Below are 25,608 nucleotides of genomic sequence, written 5' to 3'. Positions count from 1 at the left end.
TGCTCAGATGTAGGACCCAAGTCCTTTAGTGCAGGACTAACCTTTCTCACATGCTGAAAAATAGCTGGAAGAAAGTAATATGATTGACAAAAAGCAAACTTCTGACCCTATTCTCCTGCTCTAAGCAGTGCCTCATCACATCTCATCTCATTTTGGAAATTTACTTTCAGTGACCAAATTATTTTCTTTGAAAAGCACCATTCCATTTATAGGTGATTTGTATGAATTTTGATTTTCCTGCTGTACCTGGACAATGAAAAAAAGGCAAGAAGGGAGAAGGTTGCCCATCTGTGGTATCCAGAAGTAGTGCACTTCATCAAAGCAACCTCTGTAGCCACTGCAAGAGATGAGATTTTTCAGAGGGATATTGATCCCATGGTTTTCAGTCTTTGTTTCTTTCTCTGCTAATTACACATGAAACTTAGATAATGACCTTATACTGGATGCATAGATAGAATGAGTGAATCCAGGTCTTTGTCACCACCAGATTGCAAGTTAGAAACCAAAAGTGTTCCACTTTGTGAGAATGTCATTTAAAATCTAATTGATTTTCAGTTGAACTTGGATGCCTAGACCAGTTTGTTCTGTCCTTGCAGGATCTCCGTTAATTGATTGTTCCAATGAAAGAAGTTTGCTACTCTGTGATTTATAACCTGAGGTTGTTCAGATACATATTTCTGAGAGAATTCCCCCACAGCCTGTGGCCAGATTAGTTACTAATGCATCATGCATCACTAACATGCACTCAGGATTTTTAGTCAAATACTGCAGGATCAGAAATTGGCTCTGTATTTCTAATGGATAATTGTTAATTGCTATGCTGAAGGTAAGACAGACCCACACAGTATGGATTCTTCTAGCACTGACATAAATATTGGTTAACCTTCCCTAATTTTGCAATATTGTATGGGATATGATTTGTCATATTAAATCATACTCTGAATCTGTCTAGTTCTGTATTCTTAATCTTTCAGTAGTCAGATGACTCAAAAAAGGCTTGAAGATAAAGGCAACCCCTTCCAGGCAGCATGAGAGTTGGAGGGAAGAGCCCAGGCTGTAGGAAGAGAGACAAGGAGGCATCAGGAAGTCTGTCATGCATGGCAGGGTGCTTCAAAGCTTGTTCATAATTAAGAACCACTGAACTTCCAAAACACAGAGTTCTTTCATATTACTGATCAGCATGTAATAAATTAACAGCCTGAGTTTGAAAGAATCCTTCATAAAAATTGGTCTTCAAAGTTACTCGACCAATAAAATTGGCTGCGGCTTTTAAAACTGAGCTTTAGAGCCAGCATGTAGAACTCGCTTTAGAAAACATGTCTGCAAAAGTCTGCATGGTTATCTCACAGAAGAATACTTATAAAGTAGCATGTGCATCTAGGTAAATAGTGGGTTTATGAGCAATTTCTGCAGGCAGTTGATGATTCGTAGAGAAATCACAGCATCTGACTTGTGCAAAGTAATTAAATCGTGTATTTCAGCTACATAATAACCTCCATAGACTTTCTGGGTAGTTAGTAGAAGGAGAGATGCTCTCCCAAGTGGCACCTAGAGCTCCTACCTTATCTACTGTCTTCAGTCACCTCCTCTGTTGCCTAGAAAAAAGATGAAGAAACCAGCCATCACATAACTTACTTAATTCAGCCCTTAATGATGATATCTATGCATGAACTTTTAGTACTTATTTTAGACAAAGTATTCATGCTGTGCTCTTTCATTTTCCGCTGTTCTTTGTGTTTCCCAAACTACTTAGACCAAGAGTGTTTGATTACTCCATTACAGATGCCTTTATATTCCAGTTTCAGACTGTCTTTTTATATCAATTTGTACAACTGATTATTATTTAATAACTTTATTATACGTTAAAGGATGCTATCTTACCATGTGAATTCATATATTAATCAGGCATGTGCTTGCTTTTAATGAAATCTACATTACAAAATTTGTTTAAACAGCTAGTGGTGACATTGCTTGTTAACGATTCATGCTTAATGCTTTTTATAAAATATATTCTAAAATAAGTTATTAATTAATTTAGCTGCATCTATTAATTATTTCATAAATATTAATAAAGACCCTGCACACATAAATGCACACACACTTCTTCTATAAAATTATATTTTGTATTTAAGAGTACCTTATCAGGCTATCATCAGTTAAATTTATGGTTATTATGCTTTCCTATTTGGTGAGAATATAAAACAAAAACTATTTTAGAAAATTTTTATTCATTGAAATTGGCATAGAAATCCATCCAATTTTTCACATAAAATGTGTAAATCTCTCTAATTTACATCAGGGAGTGAAAAGGTTCAAATAACAATGCAGACTACAAAGAAAAGAGGCAGCACTGATCCTGCTTAACTTAGGAAAACCTCTGGTAATCCAGTTTGGCCAGGGGCCCTGTACCTCCTCCCGATGCACTGAAGAACTTGGGACAGAAATACGTCAGTTTATGAAGGTCCTGTTAGTCATCTGCAGTGCACTACAATACAAAACTCCAGGGACTATCATCTTGACATGCTAAACTGCAGCCGGATGTGATCTGAATGTCTCTCCACACCAGATGTTCAGCTGCCAGTACAAGGATATCAACTGGAACATGCAATGGACTCATCCCTGTATTTCCACCATCTGGTCTAGTGCAAGGTGTCCCTGCTCATGGAAGGAGGAATGGAATTAGATGATTTTAAGGTGCCATCCAACCCTAACCATCCCATGATTCCATTTCTTTTCCCTAAGAACCACAGCAAGCAGTGGCTGGGGGCAAGAGAGGGGAAAGTGCCAGCCCACACCTTACCCAGGGACTGGCCATAGTTTAGATGTAGACTTTGCACAGTAAATAGAAGGAATATACAAATTAAGAGAGGAAACAACTGCATGAAAGGAACTAAATGACTTGTCTGATGGCAGGTAGGATGTTAATAGACCTGTGGATCCTGAACCCAAGTCCCAGACCTGTGTCTCATCTGCTAAGCCATGTGGAATTGGTGGCATTACACGTGTGTGCACAGTAGAACAAGTCTTAGTCCCACAAGGATGCATGGCCAAAGGTTGCATGCTGGGTCATTCATCAGTAAAAATCTTTTCTGTCAAAATAAACAGCAGCTTGACCAACATTTTCTAGGGTGATTTTTGTAGCACTGTCTGGATTTGCTACCACCAAAATGGACAGAGTAGGTGACAGAAGAAGTTGAAAATACAGAGTAATAGTCAAACTTTTCATTCTGGATGCAGGGTGCACATCCCCAAATCCTGCTCAGTCCTAAAGCCATGAAAATTTTAGTTCCATAAAATAGAGAATGGACAACAGGCAGGATTAGAAGTTCCTTTCTATTTTATATAATGAGAAGTGAGATCAGACCCAAGAACATACATTTTGGACAATTTTGCTGTTACTATTTGTTAATAGACTAATATTTTGACACACTGGTAACACAAAAAAAATTATTCACTTGATATATTATAATTTTGTTTGACAATCAGACATTTGATTACATTTAATACAACCATATTGCATGTATTGGTAACATTCTAAAAGAGCAAGGCATCTATTATCAAATCACAGAAAAAAAATACCCAAGCAAAGAGAATTAAAAATGTCATAGCAATTATTAATAGCATTTTTAATAGCCAGGTCCTTGTCACAACACATTATAATATTTCCTTTGGAGACATTTTAATGTATCATAGGGAATGGACAAGATGACCTAATAGATCTTTCCTATCTTTTCTCTCACATAATCATGTCAATCAGCACTATAGAGTCATGGTAATTTATACCTCCTATTGCTTCCAGACTACATTATTGTAACCCAATTCTGCTACACAGATCTAGAAACTGCATCTGCAACATCACAGGGTTTGCTTCACCTGGACACACTTTCATCAGAGCTGCAATAAAGGTGGGGACCTGTTTTATCAAATATTAATGGCAGAAATTTTTGGCCTAATCTTGCCTTAAGGGTTCAGGTGACAAAAACTTCTATCTTCACTGAACTTTTCAAATCTCTTTTCAAATCTCTTTTCAAAGCCATGTGTGGGACAGAAGATCCCAGGCTGTGGATATTTCTCCTGTGTTATTAGTCAGATTTCCTAGGTTTGTCAACTTTCCTGGGTGGAAAAAAATGAATACATACACATAAACACATGAAAAAACACAGTCAACATATATCTTAATAGTCATAATTTGGAAATGCAGATACTGTATTTTTACATATATATATATGTATATATATATATATATATATGGGGATTCCCATGTATAATCTGGTTATTGTAAATTTCACAATTATGTTTAAATATTACCTTTCAATCATAATTTTTATTGCATTTCAATTCAAGTATGTAAAAAAAAAACCCCAGCCAGAAAGCTCTTTACTCATTCCATCGCAATTAATCTGAAAAGAATTTTTATCAGGATCTATATTGGTTAATTCCTGAAGTCTTTCCAAGGTTTTTTTAAATTATGGAATTCATTCTTCTATTTCCAGCGTTTCAATTAAGAATGGATATAAACTCTTTGACTTTAAGGGCTGGAGAAAATTATGGTGTGGGGAGAGTTCTTAATGCCTTTCACTGCACCCATTGCAGCTTTTGGGACACAATGTTTTTTATACAGATAAAGTATATAAAGCCTCTTACAAAGTTTCACAATTTTAGTGATGTTTAGGATTCTGAAATGTCAACATTTTGCAGAGAAAATAGCTGAATCAGGCCAGAGTAACTGTGTTAGCTAAAACACACAGAAGCAAAATAGGAAGTAAGGTATTTGAAGGCAAACTGTTTCTATGTAGAGAGTCTTCAATTCCCATGAATGTAACATTGACAAAACAAATCCTTCATAATTCCAAAATTTTCCTAAAAGTGACAAAGTATCTGAAAATCAATTATGCAAAGTGAAAGAGTTAATGACAATGGGTGTACAAAGTACTTTCCCCCAGTAAGCAATATTTAACCCAATGTGATATCTGGAGAAAACATATTCCAATTTTCAATTAGTTTGTGGACAGAATTGTGTCTTCCAATGTTACCCTTAACAGCTGTAAATGATGATATACTGCTAAAATTCTAACTATTTAATTGCATCAGATATTGTAACATTTCTAATAGATTTTATTATGCAGGAAATGGCTATGTCATCACTACTGACTTTGTAGTACCAAAAACGTCAGAAAAATGTTCATTCCATGGTTTAAGGCATGTGTAATGACACAGAAAACTGTGCCCTTTTTAAAACAAACAACATGTTTTCTCAGTTAAAAAAATGAGGAAATATTTTGTTTGCAATAAACAGGGTTTTTCTTCTACAAAACTGAATAATTTCAAGCATGGATGAGCCCTGAAAAGCATTTCCTGTCAGAATTAAATGATGCATATATCTGAATATGTGTTGTATTAGGGTGAAGATTTGCTAGGAATTCACAATCAGCTTGTCATTTTCTGTATTTTCACATTTTTAGCAACAGGAGAAATAAAGAGTTTTTATTTTTCAGAGCTACACTAGAATAATTTTTATGTTTTGTTCTGTTTGCATGCAGCCTTACATATGACAATCCACCAAGAAACACGACAAAATACAAGTGGCCATCATGACAATAGCTTTCTTAGTCTGTATAGGAGTGGGACCTGAATAATTGAAAGTACAGAACTCCTTCTCAGACTAAACCTTAGAGCAAGGTCTCTATGTGCCTTCTGAAATACTTGGTCCTGACACCATAGAACTAGGGAAGCCAAAGGATAATGCTGGAGGACAACCAACCACAGGAGTATAAGCCAGGAATTCAGAGATTTCTGGCTATCGCAGCAAAGATGAGAGTTACATTACAAATGGCTGCATTAGAGCCAGACCCTAAACTCTGGTGTTGAAAATGGAGTTCCCTGAAATCTATATGTCTAAGTAAAAAGAGGGGTTGCAGCTGTTCCTATGCTGCTTTTTCTCTGCTGCAGTTCAGCAAGCACTCAGAAGAATATCTAAACCCTTGGTCCTGGGAATCTCTCCTGCATCCAGAAATGCTCTGAGCAGACACAGGGCAGTGATGAGCACAGAGCAAAAACCAGAGGGAGTGCCCAGCAGTGGTCACAGGAAGAGGTGAGAGGTGAGATATTTGAGCCTTGGAGCTTTCTCCTATTGGGGTGATTGAAATGTAAATCTGCTTCCCTCCTCAATCCAGTGATCCCATACCTAGCTTGATGAGTCAGGGCTTGATCACCTTTGCAGTGATGATGGGGACAATACCTAGCAAAAGGGCAAAAGGGACAGTGCAGAGAGCACACGATTCTCTACTGGCTATAGCACGTTTCTGAAAGCAGAGAGAACTGGATGCCAGTCCCTTTTTCCTGGACTACTAGTATGGTTTGCATTGGTTATAAATAAATTTCAGATAGGAGGAATAGAAAAAAACCCAAAAACCCACCAGTTTCTAATCTCACTGTGACAATCCTACAACTCATGAGCAGAGCCTAGCACCTCGCAGAGCCCAGGACATTTCTGTGCACCCTGTACATAAAGTTCATGCCCATGGTATTCACCTTATGCAGTGGCGTGGCTGTGTCTAAAATGCCTAAAGGAAAGAGTCTGTGGTCTGAACTCAAGTTTAGTCTCTGTGGAAAGCAAAGCCATAGCATACCTGGGAATGGTCTAACACCTGAGGATTGCAGGTGACCAAATTCCAGCATGCAGAGTGCTCCCTGCCACTGTTTAACTTCCTTGCATGCATATAGGCAGGAATAAGCTTTGCTAGTTGCAAGAACATACGCCTCATCCATGGGTGAACCAAAAGCCAAGGTCAAAGTAGTGAGTGAATATACAATGAACTGTATAAATAAAATAGGAGCTCAACTTTATAAAAAAAGAAAAGTTTATAACACTGAAGACCACTGTGGCTCTGTTTATAACAGACAAGATATTAAAGGTTTTCAGGTGAAATAAAGAAAAAAAACCCAGTCAAAAACATATGAGATTTTCAGAGGGATTCTTAGTACTTAACTTTCTTTTATTTCAGAGTTGAGAAAGATCTCATGAACCAGCATTTTGATGTTTAGATCTAAATACTTTTACAAATCCAATCCCTTGGCACTAACAAATGTTTTGATTATTGCATATTAACACTCGAAAGTACAAACATCTTTTACATTCAGGTCTTATCTGACAATTTTTTCAGCAAGAAATCAACCCTGAAATGTGATGAATGTTAAAGTGAAACCTCTTGTTCATTTAATGTCATGGACTTTTTGTTGAAAAATATTGGTCATCTTTCAATAGTACTACATTTTTCTTTAGATCCTTAACTTCTGTATATTTCTGTTGAACATTTTGAATTGTTTCTATTTGTTTGTATCTTTGAGAAAACAAAAAGTTTAATCTTCTCTGCACAAAATTAATTATACTAATATTTGGATAACTGTAATACTTGAAATATATTTAAAGCTGTATTCTATTAATCTGAAGAAAATTAATTTTTAAACCGGTCATATACTGAGTCTGACATTTCTAAGTCAAATTTCTGTACTGCTTTGTTGCTTTCAGGAAATTCTTCACTTGCCAGGTTGGTATCAGGCATAGAAGGCTGTATTGAGTCACTGCTCATTTGAGTGTTGAAATTCAATTTACAGTTACACAGATGTTCTGAGATCCTTTGAATTTAATGAGGATGACTCACACAGATGAGTAAAGAGGATGGACTTTGAGTCCTCTAATGCTTTCTGAGATCAATGCATTCCAGATGAAAATCATTCAGCTCGATCCATGCTATCATACTAAACTGCCCATTATCTTTGTCCTCTTGCCTTGTCTTGCTGCTTAAAATAGGTGTATTTGGGAATGAACTGGTTTTAGTGACCATTACCTGACTTGCAACAATGACATGACATTTCCTGCCTTATTTTTACATTCCACTACTAATGGCCTGTATCAGTCCTTGAAAGGTTTTTTTATATGGAGTTATTCTTTACATAGAGAGGGCAGTATATTATGCCTGTAATGTTACTTTGTTAGTAAAATCAGATTATTTTCAAATGAGTTTATTATTTAGAAAAGAAAAATTAAAGGTAGCTTTAAGTAAATCCTATTTTTGCACATGAATTTGAAACACTGTAAAATATTGGGCAAACATATACCATTCAGAGCAGTGAGCATCTGTGAAGTATCACCAGACAATCAGGAATGCTACTGCTGAATATGAGTTGTGAGAAGGAGTTGAGAAATTGCATGACAATGATTTACACAAACAGATTAAAAATCTTATAATTATTTGGAAAGCAGAACAATAAACAAAGAAAAACTAAAGAATACAAAAATTAAATGAAATGATAGATCTTGAAAGAATTCAAATCTTTTTTTTGGATTTTCTGTCTCCCCATCAAATTATGAAGAGACAAAACATGGATTTAGTGAAAACTGAACAGAATTTAAAATTACAAAGGATACAATTAGGACATAAAGTAACCATGCTCCTTGGAACTCATTGTCTTAGGATGCTTTTAAGACCAAGAATTTCACAAGCAGTGAAAAAGAACTGAATATCACAAGAATTTTAGAGCTGTGAAAATTAGTACTACAAAACTTTGGAAAAGAAATTTATGCTTCAGGGTTTAATCCAAATTTTAGCTATCAGGATGAAGAGGAGAAGTGGAAGGATTAGTATATACTTTAATTACCCCATGTTAGTCTCGTTCCTCTGGACATCTGGTACTGGTTATTGTCAGAGACAGGATTTTGGACAAGCTGGACTTTCATGTTTGAAAAAGAATAGTAAATCCAATGCCCAGTTTCATAACAGCAGTTTCTGGATGCTGTGAGCTGCCTCAGAGCACCTCCTTCTTTAATGATAAATCCCTCTGCCTTGTCCCTCCCCAGGAGGGAACCACTCTGGAGCTGCGAAGGTGCCTTGATAGCAAAGCTGTGTAGTCCTGCTGCCAGAAAAGGCAGGTACAACCAAGGAAATATATAGAAACACCAAGATGGACCACACAAGTAGGAAAGGGAGCAGAGCCAGGTGGCTTTCTTCTCTTCTCTTCTCTTCTCTTCTCTTCTCTTCTCTTCTCTTCTCTTCTCTTCTCTTCTCTTCTCTTCTCTTCTCTTCTCTTCTCTTCACTTCGACTTTCTTATTTCAAACATGTCTGTGTGTGTGTCTGTACATGCATGTGTGGTGGGGGATAAGGGGCATTTTGGAACTGGATACAGCCTTAGGAAACAGTTTATTATAATCAGGCTCTCAAAAAGCAGCTTATAGTCCTTTGCCATTTTGGCAGGGAGTATCTTCAGCTCCATAAAGGTATCTGTTGCCTGGCATATTCAAAGGTGGGCTGAAAACCATCAACCAGGGCTAAGTCCAAACAAGGCAATACCAATGACAAGAATGAGGATGGCTCCATTTAGTAAAATCTTCTCAGAATGGATTCACTAAGGGACACTTTCACAGCATATGATTTAAAGTCCCCTTTTCCTATCTACAGCTTTACTGTACTAGCATTTATTGCAGTCTTATTCTTGCTGGTTTCATTCTGGCTGGTGTCCAAGGTAGGCTAAAAATAGGTTTTAGCTGGCTGTATTTCAGCCTCAGGTTGATGAAGGATTTATTGATATTCCAGTTTGTGCCACAACTTATTGTCACTGTGATGTGATGTGAGAGAGAGAGGGAGGCAGGGAAAAAGAGAGAGATTTTTTTCGACATCTTACATGCACTGAGGAAACTTTGCTGCTTTTTGTTCTGCCTCAGAGTCCCTCATGACCTGACTTCCTCATTACAGTTTCACTGCAAGCAAGTTAGAGAGTAATTTCTGCCATCCAATTGAATTTGTGCTCAGATTTTGAGAAAATATCTTTGTAAAAAAAGCATGTAAAACAACCTCAAAGAATGCAGAAAAGCATGGAATAGCCCCATCAAGGATGTTACGAGTTTTGATCATTTTACATCATCTTATAGTTGTACCCCAGATTCTGAATGGAGAGAGAAGGAAAATTGACTCCAGCATAGGTCAAAGCTGTTGTGAAAGACATTTACATCGATGGAAGGCTCTATATGTTGTCCAGATGCCCAGAATCCTTGTTGCTCTTTAAGGCATGGGAGCGTGGAGTTCCCAGCAGTGCTCCTCCTCTTTCCCCTATGGCAAGCGAGTACAGTAATGCCACATCAGTATTCCATCACCACTCCTGTGAGCCTCCTCTAGTCTTTTTTGCAGCTCTCATGCAATACAGAACACACATGGGTGCACAAAAAAGGCTTTATACTCAACCTAATGGGTGTATTAACCAGGTGCACTAGAATACTGAATATTGAGTCTCCTTAAAATATCGATATTAAAAATGCTTATCTTATAATGGTCATGGCAGTCTAGATCATGGAGTTAAGTAGAAGCCTGAGTCAGGGTAATGTTTAATTTAGGATTTCTTAGGCTACTGAAAAGAAAAAGACTACAAAAAAGTAGCTATGCTATACTAAGTAGGTTGCTAGAGAATTTAAATCTAGTTCATAATCCTGTTTGTGAATTTCATATAGAGTCTGAAGAAAAATAACTTGCTGGTCTATTAGTAGTTGTGTTTATATTTACTATAAAGAAAAATGCTGCATTGAACAAGAGAAAAAAAATCACTTGGGAGACTGTAGATTTTGTGTTTGATTTTTTTTATGCTACAGAATTTCTATGGTGTAAGCAACCTCTTTAATTTTTCCCATTGGGACCAAAAGTGATAGTGTTCCAAATTCAGTTTGTTGTTATGTTCTCATGTGTTCTCCATTTTTCTAGGTCCTTGATAGTGTGAATCATTCTTGGCTCATATAGTCTCAATATTTCAAGCCTGAAAAGTACTGTCTCCTGAGTTCAAAAGAACATCAGATGCACTCAGCACATTTCAGAAAGCATTGAGTCTAGCTCAGGGTAGGAATTCACAGTTTTACATTTGCTATTTTGTTTCTGGATTTCACTGGGTTTTGTGGCAATTAGTGTGAACATGCTGTTTTTGATGCTTACCATGCAGAAGCTAGACAGTCACTCTTCAAATACTTTGAGTATTTTCTATCATTTTTCAATGCAGCACCTATGCTAGCAACTTAACCAGTTCCAGGGCTCAGACACCATCTGTATACTCATAGCATATTTCCCAGCATGACTTTGACCTGAGTTAACAAGTGTCCTCTGAACAATTCCCTGGAGTAAGCACAGGCTGGCATCTATTTCCAGTAGGCTGCCTGAAGGCAGCTACACTTTGGAAGCATCGCATGGACACATCTGGGCCAAGATGCTGATCTCAGAGCCAAAGAAAGGGTCCTGGCACTGTTAAATTTAGCAGTATAGATGTAGCGTGTATGACCAAGAGCATAAAAAGCACTTGGAACACTAATAGCTTGGACAACCTCTTGGGAAGGTTCCAGGTGAAGTACATGCAGAGCTTCCTTCAGATTAAAAAAATAATAATTGCATAATATTTGATAAATTTTCCCCTTTCCCTTTATGTGCCTGACCTGCTAGCCTGTAAAGTCAGGTTATCTCTTGCTGGTCTGTCTGTCCCCATGACTACAGTATTTGAATTTCAGCAGCATGTGCCTAGTGCCTTGCAGAGTTGTTAGCTGGGGTCCTGGAAACAGGAGAGCTGCGTCAGCAGGGCACGGTGCCCAGACTGATTAGTTCTGCCATGTTGATGCAGCTATGCTGCTTCCTGTTCCACAGAGAGGACATTTGGAGACATCTGAGATATTGTTGCCTTGCATAGACATAAGGACAAACAGGCTGCTACTAAAAAATGCAAATGTGCACAGCACGGAAAATAGTTATATGTATCCGAACTTTACATTTGCACGCACGCTGCTTCTGCTTCAGAGGAGAAAGGGAGAGTCAGAAATGGCTGTTGCACACAGTTCACCTTGCCTAAATCACTGAAATTGATATCAAAAAGTATGCTTTTATATACCATAATGTGGCCATTTGCTTTATCTGCCAGAGTTTCTCACACTGATGCTTGTCAGTGCTCACCTTCCTACCGAGATTTTAGATCACAAGGAAATGGAGGCTCGTGTCTGTATTTCCAAAGAAGGCAGTTAATTTTCTATTCTTCAGAGCCTTAAGGTACCCTTAAGTACAGATACTATAATTCTGGTTGAAGATACTGAGAACTCTGGCTGAAATTTGACTCCCTGACAACACTGGCCCATCAAGCCGAAGATAAGGACCCCAGCAGCAGATGAAGCCAAGGTGCCGGTGGCTTTAAATGCTTAGTGTGCAGGTTTGCTACAGCTGTGCTCAAGTCCAGTCCTGGCTGGAATGCATGACCCTTCTTTGTAGTACTAAAACCCTGAGTTTTGGTGTAGGCCTTGGACCTTGTCAATGGCTGTCATTTGACAGAGATGTAATCGATCGACAGATGTAATCTGAAGGAAGGGAAAAAGGTTTAAACTTCTGCCGTCTCTGGTGTCAAAACTTTAGTGCATTGCTTTAAATCCATTTTGGATTCTACAAAATACTTAATTTGTACCTTATCTGGTTTTTATAATTTGAGATGGTGGCTGGGTAATTTCTGATGGTCATTTTCACTGCATTTTAAAAGGTTTCTGTAGAATCGGAGAGCTTTTGTCTGCCCTCTTTTATCTAGAATTCAGACACAGAACAAATGCTTGGGCATTTGTCACATGTAAGGGTACTGAAACCATCTGCACTGGGGTGTAGGGGAAGGAGGGGTAGGAGGGCATCAGATGCTAATAATGTGGAAACTACCTTTATTGGCAGTAGAAGATTTTCTATTTCTTCAGACACTTATTTTCACCTTCACAGGATATTTCTTGCCAAACCAGATGCTGTTCTAATTATAGAAAATTTTTACTGTTTCTTCTTTGCACTAAAAACAACTACTAGATGTGTTTACCAGGAAAAACTAGCAACCTTACTGCAACTTAGTTTTTAACTAAGGTAATTAGCTCTTTCCAGCCCATTTCTAGACACAGGTTTCAGTCTGCCTGTATACTCCCAAACTGTGCCCAACCTCATTGATCCTTCAAGTTATAATAGGCTCAGATACCCCAAGCTGGACACTCCACTGCCATGCTTGAAGAAAATTTTGACTTGACTCCTTTTCCCAAAGCCATGAGGTATTTCAGAGGATGACCTGGGAGCAGGATAGGGCAATGCTTCTGAGTTGCTCTCCCTTTACTATTGACTCTTGCTTGCTTTTCTCATCTGTTGTCCTCTATTCCTTAAAATAAACTCAGGGCCATCAGACCATGATGTGACTCAGATTTATGATACACGATGAGTTCCATTTCACTCGGATAGCTGAGCACAGCTGGAACAATGCAATGGGACTAGACATGTTTGTGAGTGTTCGCAGAAGGAGAATTGTTTTTAAAATGGAGGAAGAAGCTATATTATATTGCATATAGCTTGTCAGAATTCATTTTTAGAGTATCTGTCAAAAGCCTCACATTATTTCATAGAACCTAGGGAAATAGCAAGAGTGGGAGAGGGAGAGGCGTAAAAAAGAAATCAAATTGGCTATTCCACCCAGTATTGCAGATCCAGCATAAAGCTATATTGTAGTCCTTCATCCTGAGACTTCAGATAATCCCATTAACCTCCAAACTGTTTTTGTCTCTGGAATTTTCATTTGAGATAACCTGCACTGAGATTTTACAGTTCACTGATTATTAGAAGTCAGAGCTGTTACAATATTACGTTTGAGTGAGATAACTTGATTTGCAGCATATGCTAGGTATACCCCCAAAGCATTGTCCTGATTCCAGGAGCGAGATAAAGGTACTAAGGGCTGCTGAAGCTTTTATTAAAGGAACAGGGCCGGAAATGAATTCATCAGTTTTCTGTATGTAGACATTATTTAGCTATTAAAAAATTCTAAACCAACAAAGAGAGTAAGATTCTGATCTTAATTAAAATGGAGTAAATCCAGAGCAGCTTCAGCACACAAATAAACAGTCTAATCTTAGATTTCTATTAACTGAGATGAGAATCTGGCTTAGTAATTATGAACTTACTTCAACATTTGATCTAATATTTGCTGTTGTCTGTGGCTTTTTTTTTCAACAGAAGAATGTACTCTGTTGTGAATCACTCACCATGAGACCTCACTCCTTAGAGACATCTTCCCAGAGAGATTTTTCTTTATTCTTGCAATGAGTAAGTGGGAAACCCCAAGGTGAGTGCACTAAGCATATGGTTCCCCCCCGGGGAAATGTGTAATCATCAGAATGGCTGAGATCTGAATATATGAACCATTAGATAATATCATTTACAGAAGAAAAAAAAAATATTAAAAGTATTTTCCCATCCTCACACTTAATTTATTTTTCCTGCTTTAGTTAGAGGGCACTGTATTCCTTGAGTGCTTTTAGGCTGGCAGCAGATTAGTTTATGAACGTAATGTGACTACGCTACACAGTAGAGCTGGATTGATTGGCATGAAACATAAACCTATCAAAAGAGAAAATCAAGCAGCCTGATAGCTCTGCTGTCAAGGCACATTTATCTTTCATTGCAGCCTTGGTGGTCCCACTGCCTGGGATTAAAAAGCTAAAATTGGAATGATCTTGAGTTAGTGTGAAAATTTTCCATTAAAATTTCTGTTCAATAAGAACTGAATTTTGAAAACCTATACATCTATCTCTTTACTCCATGCCCAGTAAAACACCTTCAGTGTTTCTCAGACACCCCTATCAACACTGCTATATACTTCACACATGATTTCCAAAACTCCTCATTCACCTTCACATTAGTGTATCAGCGGTGATTTTACTCTTGTCTTGACTTGCACACCAAAATGACACAGGCATTGCAGTCCAAATTTGTCCTTAAGAACCTTCCCTCTGGCTTCCACCTTTTACACACAAACTCTGGGATTTTCAGTTTGCTAGTATGCCTTTAGGTTTGAGACTGTCTACATGATGTGTTTTCCATCAGCATGTTAGGATTTTCTAAAGGAATTGGATCAAGCTCTTCATATATAGATTGCTTAAAATTCTCTCAACCCTCAAGAAATGCTTTTAAATAACCAATGAACACCCATCACTTGCCTAGAACTGAAATGACAACACTGAGCCACAAGTCAAGACCAAAGTCATGGGTCTTCAAATATTGCTGCAGATTTGCAAAAATATGTCAAACCCATGAACAAAAATCAGATCCAAAAGTCAAATATTTTTAAAGAAATGTTCTCTCTTCCATCTCTTCAGGCTTACACATTACTTAAACTCCCAGTATAAGTTCTAGTGTGATAAAAGTGGGGATTGAGGACCAAAGCAACCAAAGTGATTTTAGAGGACACCTGCGGCAACACTCCAGATGTGTATAAACCACTGGTGACAGTGATACCCTGGTACCATGTATCCATTGGTTTGTTGCTGCGGACACCACACGTCCTCCTAATCTGGAGAAGTCAGAGTCAGTAGCAGGGTCACCAGGTCAGGGTGAAAGCTGTTTAAATTACCTATAGTACAAACCTGAAAGAAACAAAGTAGATCAGCAATTAGCTACTATTATTCTGTTTTTCCACAAGTGTTAAGAATTGAGGTGTAGGAGAAGAACATTTTTTTTTGCCCCATATTGCCTCACCTTGAGTCCGGTACTGCGCAGGAGGTTAGAGTGCCTGCAAGTATTGATAAAATAAAGTTTCCACAAATATTTTTACTAAAGATTTTCCAAGCAGAAATTCTCTTTTCCCAAAGTACTGATTATTTTAAAACATTCTGTATATGTTTAGTTTCCTCTACTGGAACACATGCTGGCAGCCCATTGTGGTGGCCTAAAGAAGGGAGGGCTTTGGTGGATCGATGCCGTGTTTGTCCCTACTGGGTCCCTCGTGGACCTCTTAGGCGGCGCTCTCCCAGCACCTCCGCGTGCACACAATCTCACCTTCGCAGGTGGTCACACACAGTCTGTGCACGAACGGAGACAAAGAGGTGAGAGGGGTTCTCTGCATGCAAACCCGAGGTGTTTAATGGCAACACCCCGAAGAAAACAGAGGCAAGAAAGAACCACAACTGAAAGCCCACGCCCATTTTATCCTGAAAACTCCCAGCGGTGGGCAGAGCATCAAAAAACAGTAGTCAGAGGGCTAGGGGGCAGAGGAGAGGTTGAATTGCATAACAGGGGCCAATGGGAAAAGGGATGGGAGGGGGAAGAGAGCTAGTGACCAGCAGAACCTAGACACAGGGAGAACTTTCTGGCACAGTATTGTAAGGAAAGACCACTTTTAAGGCAACTTGGGGAGTGTAAAGTGGACTTAGCCACCACAACATCAGCCTAGGAGGATATAATTGACCTCTTACTTGAAATACTGACTTCTTTCTAGGCAAGCTTAATGTACAGTGAAATGTAAAGTGTGGATCACAATGTTTTGAGCTGCAGTACCGTCCCGGGCTAGCGCGTTGTCCTGGTACCAAGCAAGCTGCTGCCTGCCCTGAGCGGGACAGATGGAGTCCGACTGCGGTGCAGGGGAAGCTGGCGAAGCACCCGCTCATGTTCGCCTGGCTCCCCAACGGCTGGCGCGCGAAGGAGGCAGGATAAAGTGGAGGGACTCTCTTGGGGGAAGAGGGTTTATTGCAGGGTAGAAACCCAGGAGGAAAGACAAACCATGCAGCTGCACAGGGTGCTTTTGTACCCCAACAAACAGGCGTGGAACACACACAGTAACCGATACTGTATCAGCTGGGGGTGTTACCGGGGTGGGGAAAAGGGGTTACAGCAAATGGGAAATGGGGTAGGCGGAGAGGAGTAACATGGACCAATTAGCTGCTGAAGAACATAGAACTCTTCGGAAATACAACTGCATATGAGATATAGGGGGAAGGGAGAGCTGCAGCTACAGGTACAGCACGGATCACAGCCTCTTGGGTGCTCTGTTAAGGCTTTTGGGGCTGGCCCTGGGGCTGGTCATGGTTCACCACAACAGTTTTGTACTTAACCCCATGCCAGAACAAATTTCAAGATCGATCACTTAAAGGCATTCTTATGTAGACCTGCCTACTAACACAGAAGTTGTAATGCAGTTTGATCAGTTAATGACATAGGAGATGATGAATTTTGAGTTGGTGTCATGCATCCTGTTTCATATCTGGTATATTTCTAAACTGAAAAAACCCTGAAAATTAAGAAAAGGCAAATAATAGATTATTGTAATTAAAAAAAAAAACCAACAAAACAAAACAAAAAGGAGCAAAAAACCAGTCATTTTTCCTCATCATCCCTTAGCAACTCTGTGATATAACAAGGCAAATAAAGGAGACAGAAGATCTGGTGCCGACAGAAAAAAGTGGGTTTGGGAGATGGAGGTGGTAATTTCCCTTTAATTTATCAAATCTCAGTTCATTATTTTCAGAATCGCATTTTGAAAGCCAAAGATCATATCTGCTCTTCATCCACAGCAGGATTTCTAGTTGCCTTCAGTTGCCTTCTGAACTTAACAGAAAGCTTGTGTTTGATTCCTGGAAATAAGCAGTAGATAACAGTTCTGAGCAGTTTTTTCTAAATGTACTCACATCTGTGTATTTGTTAGATGTCATTAGGAACTTAGTTAGGTGATACACTATTTCCCTGCAGTGTCTGCTATCCACATTAATAAATGTGTGGTTAGACATGACCAATGTCTCGGAGTTCCAGCTGGTGTATGTGCTGTGGTGTAGCCACATGGATTCCAGTGAAGTTGTGATAATTTATACCAGCTGAGAATCTGAACATAACATTCCCTGTTTTGTAAACATCTCCACATATCTTGCTTTTGGATGGGCCTTTTAAAATAAAGTGCATACCCCTGAAAATGTACAAACCTTATCAACCTTGGTATATTTGCTTCTGTGACTCTTTATTATATTTTTATTATTATCTGCAAATCATTTTGTGTGTGACTATTTTGTTTAAGTAAATTATTATCAAAGTAATGCAGGAAAGTAACCTAAAATCTATATCTACCTACTGTCCAGTCTTGGTGATAAGATAAAACAAGACAGGTGGAAATTTAAGAAAATGAGATGACAAAGGCCAAGGACAATGGTGGAATTTAACTTTTGCCACCTAATCATAAGGTCTCAATTATTATCACTTTAGAAAACATCTCTCTATTTAAAAAAAAAAACCCAAAAAACCAGTTTGGTTGGGCTCTACCTTTCTACAGTGGAATAGATTTTTTCTATATTGCCCTTTTTTACCTAATAGTATACAAGATGCAGATGATACTAAATTGGGAAGAACTGTTGACTCCCTTGAAGGCAGAGAGGCCCCACAAAGAGACCTTGTCAAACAAGACAATGGGCAATCACCAAACATAAGGAGCTTAATAGAGACAAGTGATAGATTCTGGCCCTGGGATGGGGCAACCCAGGATGTATGTACAGAATGGGGAATGAGATGCTGGAGAACAGTGCTGGGAAAGGAGGAGTGGTCAGTGGAAAGTTGAATCTGAGTCAGCAGTGCCCTGGCAGCCAGGAGGGCCACCTGTGCCCTGGGGTGCATCAGGCACAGCATCACCAGCCAGGCAAGGAAGGGGATTGTCCCAGTCTGCTCTGCACTGGGGCGGCCTCACCTCGAGTGCTGGGGCAGTTTTGGCACCACAATATCAAAAACACATTAAGCTATTACAGAGCATCCAAAGGAGGGAAACAAAGATGGTGAAGGGCCTTGAGGGCAAGCCATATGAGGAGCAGCTGAGGTCACTTGGACTGTTCAGCCTGGAGGAGACTGAGGGGAGGCCTCACTGCAGTTACAGCTTCCTCGTGAGGGGAAGAGGAGGGGCAGACCCTGTGGTGACCAGGGACAGGACCTGAGCTAATGGCCTGAAGTTGTGTCAGGGGAGGTTTAGGTTGGATATCAGCAAAATATTCTTTATCCAGAGTGGTTGCGTACTAGAACAGGTTTTCCCAGGGAAGAGGTCACAGCACAAAGCCTGGCAGGGTTCAGGAAGCTCTTGGAAAATTCTCTGACACATGGTGTGATTCTCGGGTCTGTCCTGTGGCAGGCCAGGAGCTGAACTTGAATGATCCTTGGGGGTCCCTTCGAACTCAGGATATTCTGTGATTCTATGATACTACTACATGCTCACCCCTGGAAGAAATTCTGAGTTGTACTGACTTGTCTTCCCCCAACAGATTTGTTAAAACTGACCTTTTCATTATTTTGCATTCTTTGTAGCTTTTATCTGATCTCAGTTTGCATAAATGGCTACTGAGGCTACTCAAAGCAAGGCAGTCAGTCCTTCATATGTATAAGCAAGACACCTGGTCCTTCCAGAGAAGTACCTGTGACCACTGAGGCAGCCTCGGGAGCAGTTGCAGTTCCAAAGCTGTGATCACTTTGTGCTGAAAGTTATAATACATCCTTGCATCAATTTTCTTATGCAGGGAATAGACATTATCATGGGTGGATCCTGAATAATGCCTTTGAGATAGATTTTGGGGAGCACTGCTGGTAGAACCTTTGCCCTCTGACTTAAGTCACATGAGGACTTTTGTTTTAACTGTTAAATTTTATATCATACCTTCCAGAATAGATGTTATATGCAGTATTGTAATATAATTCCTTCTTTGCAGCAGAGACAGATTTCTCTAGCAATTTCTAGTCAATATATCCATTATATAGTTGAGTGCAGTTTTGTTTAAGAGTCAATGCATTTCTTATGCAACATTCAAGCCTCTCTGGCTGTTGAGCTCATGTTTTCCAGGGAATCTCCTTTCTGAATCTCCTCCTGACTGCATATAAGTTTTATAGTAACTGCATGAGAATATAGGTCTAGAATCTTATTCTATCTTCAGAATACCTTCTTCTTCAGGAGAAGATTCACTGATTGATTTTTAAGATGTTGATATACTGAACTATTACTAATATCCTATTAGTAGTTAACATATTTTTGTACCCAATTATATAGTTTGTCTCAGTTTTCATGCTATTACTATGACAAGTTCTGATTTCCATTTCTCACTCAAGACTTAGTTCTGCAAGAGCCTGATTGCTTTAATCTGAGACAGTGAGGCATGAAAGTAGCAACCCAGCTTAGGTATGTAACGATATCATTAATATATACTGGATACTTGCATATTTAAGCTGAAAGGAAAATCTAGTTAATCACTTTGGAATATCCAAGTCTGAGTTCTGCCACACTGGACAGATGTTCATAGAATCATAGGATCAGCAGAAAAGTAGAAAATGTGATGCTCAAAGAGGTGGAGAAATGTCTGCTCAGAAAACAGGCCAGAGGGGAGCCTTTAAAGACATGAGGCTGATAGAAAAAATAAGACAATAAACTGTTCTCCATTTTTATAGAGGATAAAAGACAAGGCTTAAAATTTTAGAAAGATTTCATTCAGATATTAGAAAATCTTTTTTCACAGGAGATAATGATGCACTAAAATTGTCTTGGCATCCCGTGGAATTTCAGTTAAAGGAGGGTTTTAAGAAACAGGTTGAAGAATTATCAGATGAAAATGACTGAGGTATGACTGATGCTGGACTGGGACAGTAGGATAGGTTAGATAACCTCTGAGATCTTTTCAGAACCTATTTTGCATATTTTTTCTCTGTGGTAATTTGAAGAAGCAAAGTTAGATGCCTGCATTATTTAGTCCATCTACCTTTGTCCTCCTCTGTAACAGAGGATACAAACATTTGCCCAGTCATGAGGCATGCTGTGAGGGTAAATGCAACAACGACTTTTAGCCAGTCAGATGCAATGGCACTAAGTAGGGATCTGGAGAAGATAGATAGCACAGACTGAAAAACTTCAGTAGACTTGGCCAGAGTGCTTGGACTGAAACTCGGTTATCAGCATCCCTTGGGCTGCCAAGCTTTCAGTGACAGCAGAATTTAAACACTCATTTCATTGACTGCTGATTCAGTTCTATGTGAATTGAATAGGCAGTTTCTAGATCAAGAAGCAAAACCTAAAAGGTCCTAATTCTGCAATTACTTACACATGAAGCGTAATCTTCTTGAGTAGAACTGTTAAGTGTGGCTATTGTGATAAACAGAGAAAATGATGGATGTAATCAAAAGCCTCTCTGGATTGTACCCAAAGCATTCTACAACTAGGTGATAGTTTTTGATCCACAAAAACTGGCTTACTTCCCTTTTAGATAAAAATAGAAAAAAACCCCAAAACAAACCAAACCCCAAAAGCCCCCCAAACCCACAAATGAACAAAACAGTATGCTCAATGGAGCAGACACGTGTGGATGTACTTCTGGAGAAAGTTACGGCACTTTCACAGATTCTGCAACACTGGAAGTTTCAAATAATTGCTTTATATAATGATGTCTGTTAAAGCTCCACATTTTTATGTGTTTCTGTACCTGGCATGTAAAAATAAGACACCTGTTTCACTCACAACATTAACTTGTCAAAGCTCAGAGGTTTTTTCTCTGTTAAAATACTTGCAGCTGATAAATTGTGTAGACTCCATATTGTTTGACAATGGGCTAATTTGGTCAGCCATTCGAATACATCTGTTTGCATTAAATAGAGGAACTGTGGAATTTATCTGTCCTTTGTGGGACATCTAAAATTTAGATAGCTATGTTTGAATGAGTCACTCATAGTCAAGGGAGAAAAATTAGGGTGGTCAATGCAGTGTTCAGCTCATCCTAAAACAGGTCAGATGAAATTGTCTGTCTCATTGAAAAGCTCATACTGTATTTTTAAAGAAATACAGCCATAGAGTTGTGTATATGTTTTGAAAATTGTCATCAAAAGGCATAATTTGTAAAAAAAAGTGTTTTGTATAAGGAGTTTCCAGATTTTAACTGCTTGTCTTTTGAAATATTTGTATAGACTGTATTGTGTAAGAGGCAGCAGACAGATATTTCTGAACTTAGACCTTTAAGGTAAATAACCTTGTACTTTTTTGCATACAGATGGCTTGAATCCAAAAATCAGGCCAGGTAGTTGTTAATGGGCACATTTAAAGAAAAGTCAATTTTGGTCCCAGTATTTACTGTAAGTTTTAGAGATGGGGGAGATGAAAGAGAGAAGTTTGCTTTAATGAGGGTCTTGTCTGGGAAGCATGAACTACCCCTCTGCTTCCAGGTTCTGAAAGGCTTAAAACATTATTCTTCCTTCAATTCCCAGCACATCACAAGACAGTGCCTATCAACTGTATCCTTTCATGTACCAAATTCTGACAGCTATCACAGATTTTCTGAAAGCCAAAGAGAAGAAGGTCTGAGTAAAAAGGTTGATCACTTTGCTATAGCATCTGTGGGATGTTGATACTTTTGCTAGTGGTTAATTTTTTTCTTATTAAATAAGACAAACACACCCGTAGCATTTAGAGAATAGAACAGTAAAAACTAAGATGGGTGCTTCAAGCAAACCTGGGGAAATAAGGATACAAACTTTCTAATGCAGTTTGATAAATTTATGATATAGAGGATATCAACAATGCTGACCTTAGGATCTCAATTTTATGCTTTACTTAACATTTACAACGCACTGACAGTTAATCTATATTGTCGTTTATTATTTTTGTACAATAAAATCCTTTATATTTTGTAGGCTGCCTTGCTTGGTGAAGTGGGAAGAATAGCTGTTTCTTTGAAATCTTTTAATATTAGGCCAGTATTTAAGTGAATAAATAAAATTTGACTTACATAATAATCCAAATGTAAAAACCCAGATAAAAATTAGAAATTCCATATTTACTGCTTTTGACTTTTTCAAGATACCTACATCAGGTACTGAGGTCTGGAGCTCTTGTGGCAAATTCAATTCTATACTTAAAACATTTTAATTATGGAATTTGTTATAGGTACATGTTAAGGTCATTATGATATATAATTATTATATAGGTAGCGCATCTATATTCTAAAAATACACATTCTAGCAATAAGATAGAGATTAAGTAATAACACAGGAAGTTAATATACAGTCTATGTTAATAAGTGGTATTTACTTGCATAAAATAAGATGCAGTTTCAGTAAATTGTAGTTTGAGTATAAAACTACAATATGTGTACCTGAATTATCATTATTATTGTTGTTAATAATAAATTGCTTGAAGACATTCTACCTAGCCTAGTGATCATTGTTCCATAGATGGAATGCTGAACGCCTCTTTTTCAACATCTCCTTTCCTTCTTTTCTCCAGTGTAATCATTTCAGTCTGGGTCCACTGCCTAGTCTCAGCCTGTGTTAAGGTTTTGACAATGAAAAATTTCAAAGACTATGTACATAATCCCATTTATAGTTGCTATTTTTGAATTTAACTTCTTTCCTATTATGAGAAATTGTGAAGATTCTCTTGCTCTTTCCTAGGGAATGAAGCCATAGTCAATATCCAAACTACCATGTCTCTGCTGATAGTGCAAAGACCATTTGCTGCCAAAGGTATCTTACACTGCCAACACCAGCTTCAAATGCCTATAGTAGAGGGTGTAGTCAACATGCAGCTGCTCTTTGCTCAGTCAGCACCTGTAAATGTACTGCTTTGCACTGAACCCAGCTCTACGTAAGTAGTTTTTGCACCCCTTACTTTTGGATCCCTAAATCAAATGGAAATTTAAAATAAAAATATGGCAGCGTATGTGCAGTGAATCCAGTCTAATCTCCATGTGTGGCATAAGGATGCTGCACTGGTGTGCAGATAGGGCATGGTTTCAGCTGCATCATTCCAAGCTCTGGCACGTCATTTAGGTCTAGTGTGGAACAAACCTCACAGAGCTTTTTCCAAAGAGGTAGTGGTCATTTGTCCGAATCTTTCAAACATCCAGAAATCTCTGAAAAAAAAGTGCTGAACCTGCCATTACTAATAGAAGGACACAAAAGTGTAAAACCTCTTTACTGCTCCTGACTTCCTTCCCTAGCACCAGCCTGGCAGAAGCTCACCCTACAAGTAACAGTCTCTGCAAAGTGAGCTGCAGTTTCTGCTTTGTTCAGCAAGAATTTTTGCTTCTGTGTAACCACACTTCAGAATCTCATCTGAAAAATACTAAACTTCATGATTTTGTGGTTGAATACAAAGTTCAAAATATGAAGTGAATGTAACCAACCTCATGATAGCTACTAGCATCCTTTGGCAATCTGATGAAGCAGTATGGGGGGGCTGGGAGAGTGATTTAATATGAAATTAACTAATAAATACCATCTAAAATGGTAATATGGATAATGGTATTTTTTTCACCTCTTTTAAAGCAAAATATTAAAGTAATCTTCTTTGACACAGGCAGAAGCAGGTCTTGTCCTGGGCAAAGGGACAGCTGGTTGCTACAAAGGATTGTTATATTGAAGATGAAAAAGTTCAAACTGCCCTTCTTCCTATGCTTTTAAAACCATGCCTGTTCTTATGTAGTACACAGAGCCTGGTGTAGCAGAAATTGAGTCAATGAAATCACTCCTGTTGGTTTCAATGGGTGTTGGATTTATGCCAGAGAGAGAGAGAGTGGACACATTCTCTCTAGAAGCAATAGTCTCATCTGCTTTCATATGCACCAAATTGCTGATACCCTCCCCATTTTTGTGAGGAAACAAAACCAAATCAACCTACCAAAATCTTCCTTTCCTTGTTCATAAGTTCTCTCAATGGTTTGGTGTACTTTTGTTCAAAATTCTGTGTCTTCCTGCAAAAAGTATGGTGCAAAATGCCACATTCTAACATAATGACGTAGGGATACTCTGCTAACCACCATGGACAAGCCCATGGGAAGGGCATGGTTCCAGCATTCATACTGCACCAGTACAAGCTCTGGCACATCTTTTAGAGCTAATGTTTGACAAATGGCATGCATCTTTGTCCAAGTTTACTGTCACTTGCAAAAAAAAGTCATGTTGGTTTATATCTATGTAAACAGGAGGAAATGTAGCTACTACAACTTAGCAGCTGGTTTGTGACTTTGTTTCCTTTCTCATAAGAAGCATCCATATTTGCAAATAGCAAAAAGTGAGCTGTGGACAAGGATTAAGTATTTTTTTCTCCTATACTGAGATTCACTAGGTCACTTGTGCAAAGCTACAGTTCCTCTGTATCACTCTGTTCTATATTTCTTATTGCTGTCATGTATAGAAAACGAACTTATCACAGATTGTCCTTTTTAAAGTCTGAGCCTCATGGTACAGTTTTTAATTTTGATAACACTGCGAGATCCTGAGTCTTACCATCAAATAATGACTACAAAATGGTTTGGGATATTGATAAGCAGACTTCTATATAGATACAAATAATCTGCTTCATTCACTGTGCCTTTGAAGTTCTCTTTTGTTTGCATTCAGGAAACCCTTTATGGGTTCTAGCACAAATTAGGATCCTGTCTGGGTTCTTTAAGCCTGTAATTACCTGCAGATGAAACTGTATCTATTTATGTGTTTAAGCATCTGAAACAGATACTCACATGTCTAAATTACAGTAATTTTTGCCTTCTCTCTGCAGGTTCAGTTCTTGGCCCAAAAGTAACTTAGGCCATTCCATGCCTATTCACTGCATTTTTCACAATAGGACAGGGGTAGTACAGCCCTCTTTTTGCAACTTTGTAGACATTTTCATGGCATATAATTACTTAGCATTTGTATACTTTCAAAGCCCAGAGGAGACAAGTAGTTTTGCAAGCATATAACTGGATTTACTGTAACAGCAAGGCATGCAAGACAGAGGGGAAATCTGTGCTAAAGCTGCAGCTATGGCTTTTCTCAAGAAAA

This window comes from Corvus hawaiiensis, chromosome 3 (assembly GCF_020740725.1).
Source record: "Corvus hawaiiensis isolate bCorHaw1 chromosome 3, bCorHaw1.pri.cur, whole genome shotgun sequence".
NCBI classification, from domain to species: domain Eukaryota; kingdom Metazoa; phylum Chordata; class Aves; order Passeriformes; family Corvidae; genus Corvus; species Corvus hawaiiensis.
This window is presented reverse-complemented; position numbering follows the sequence as displayed.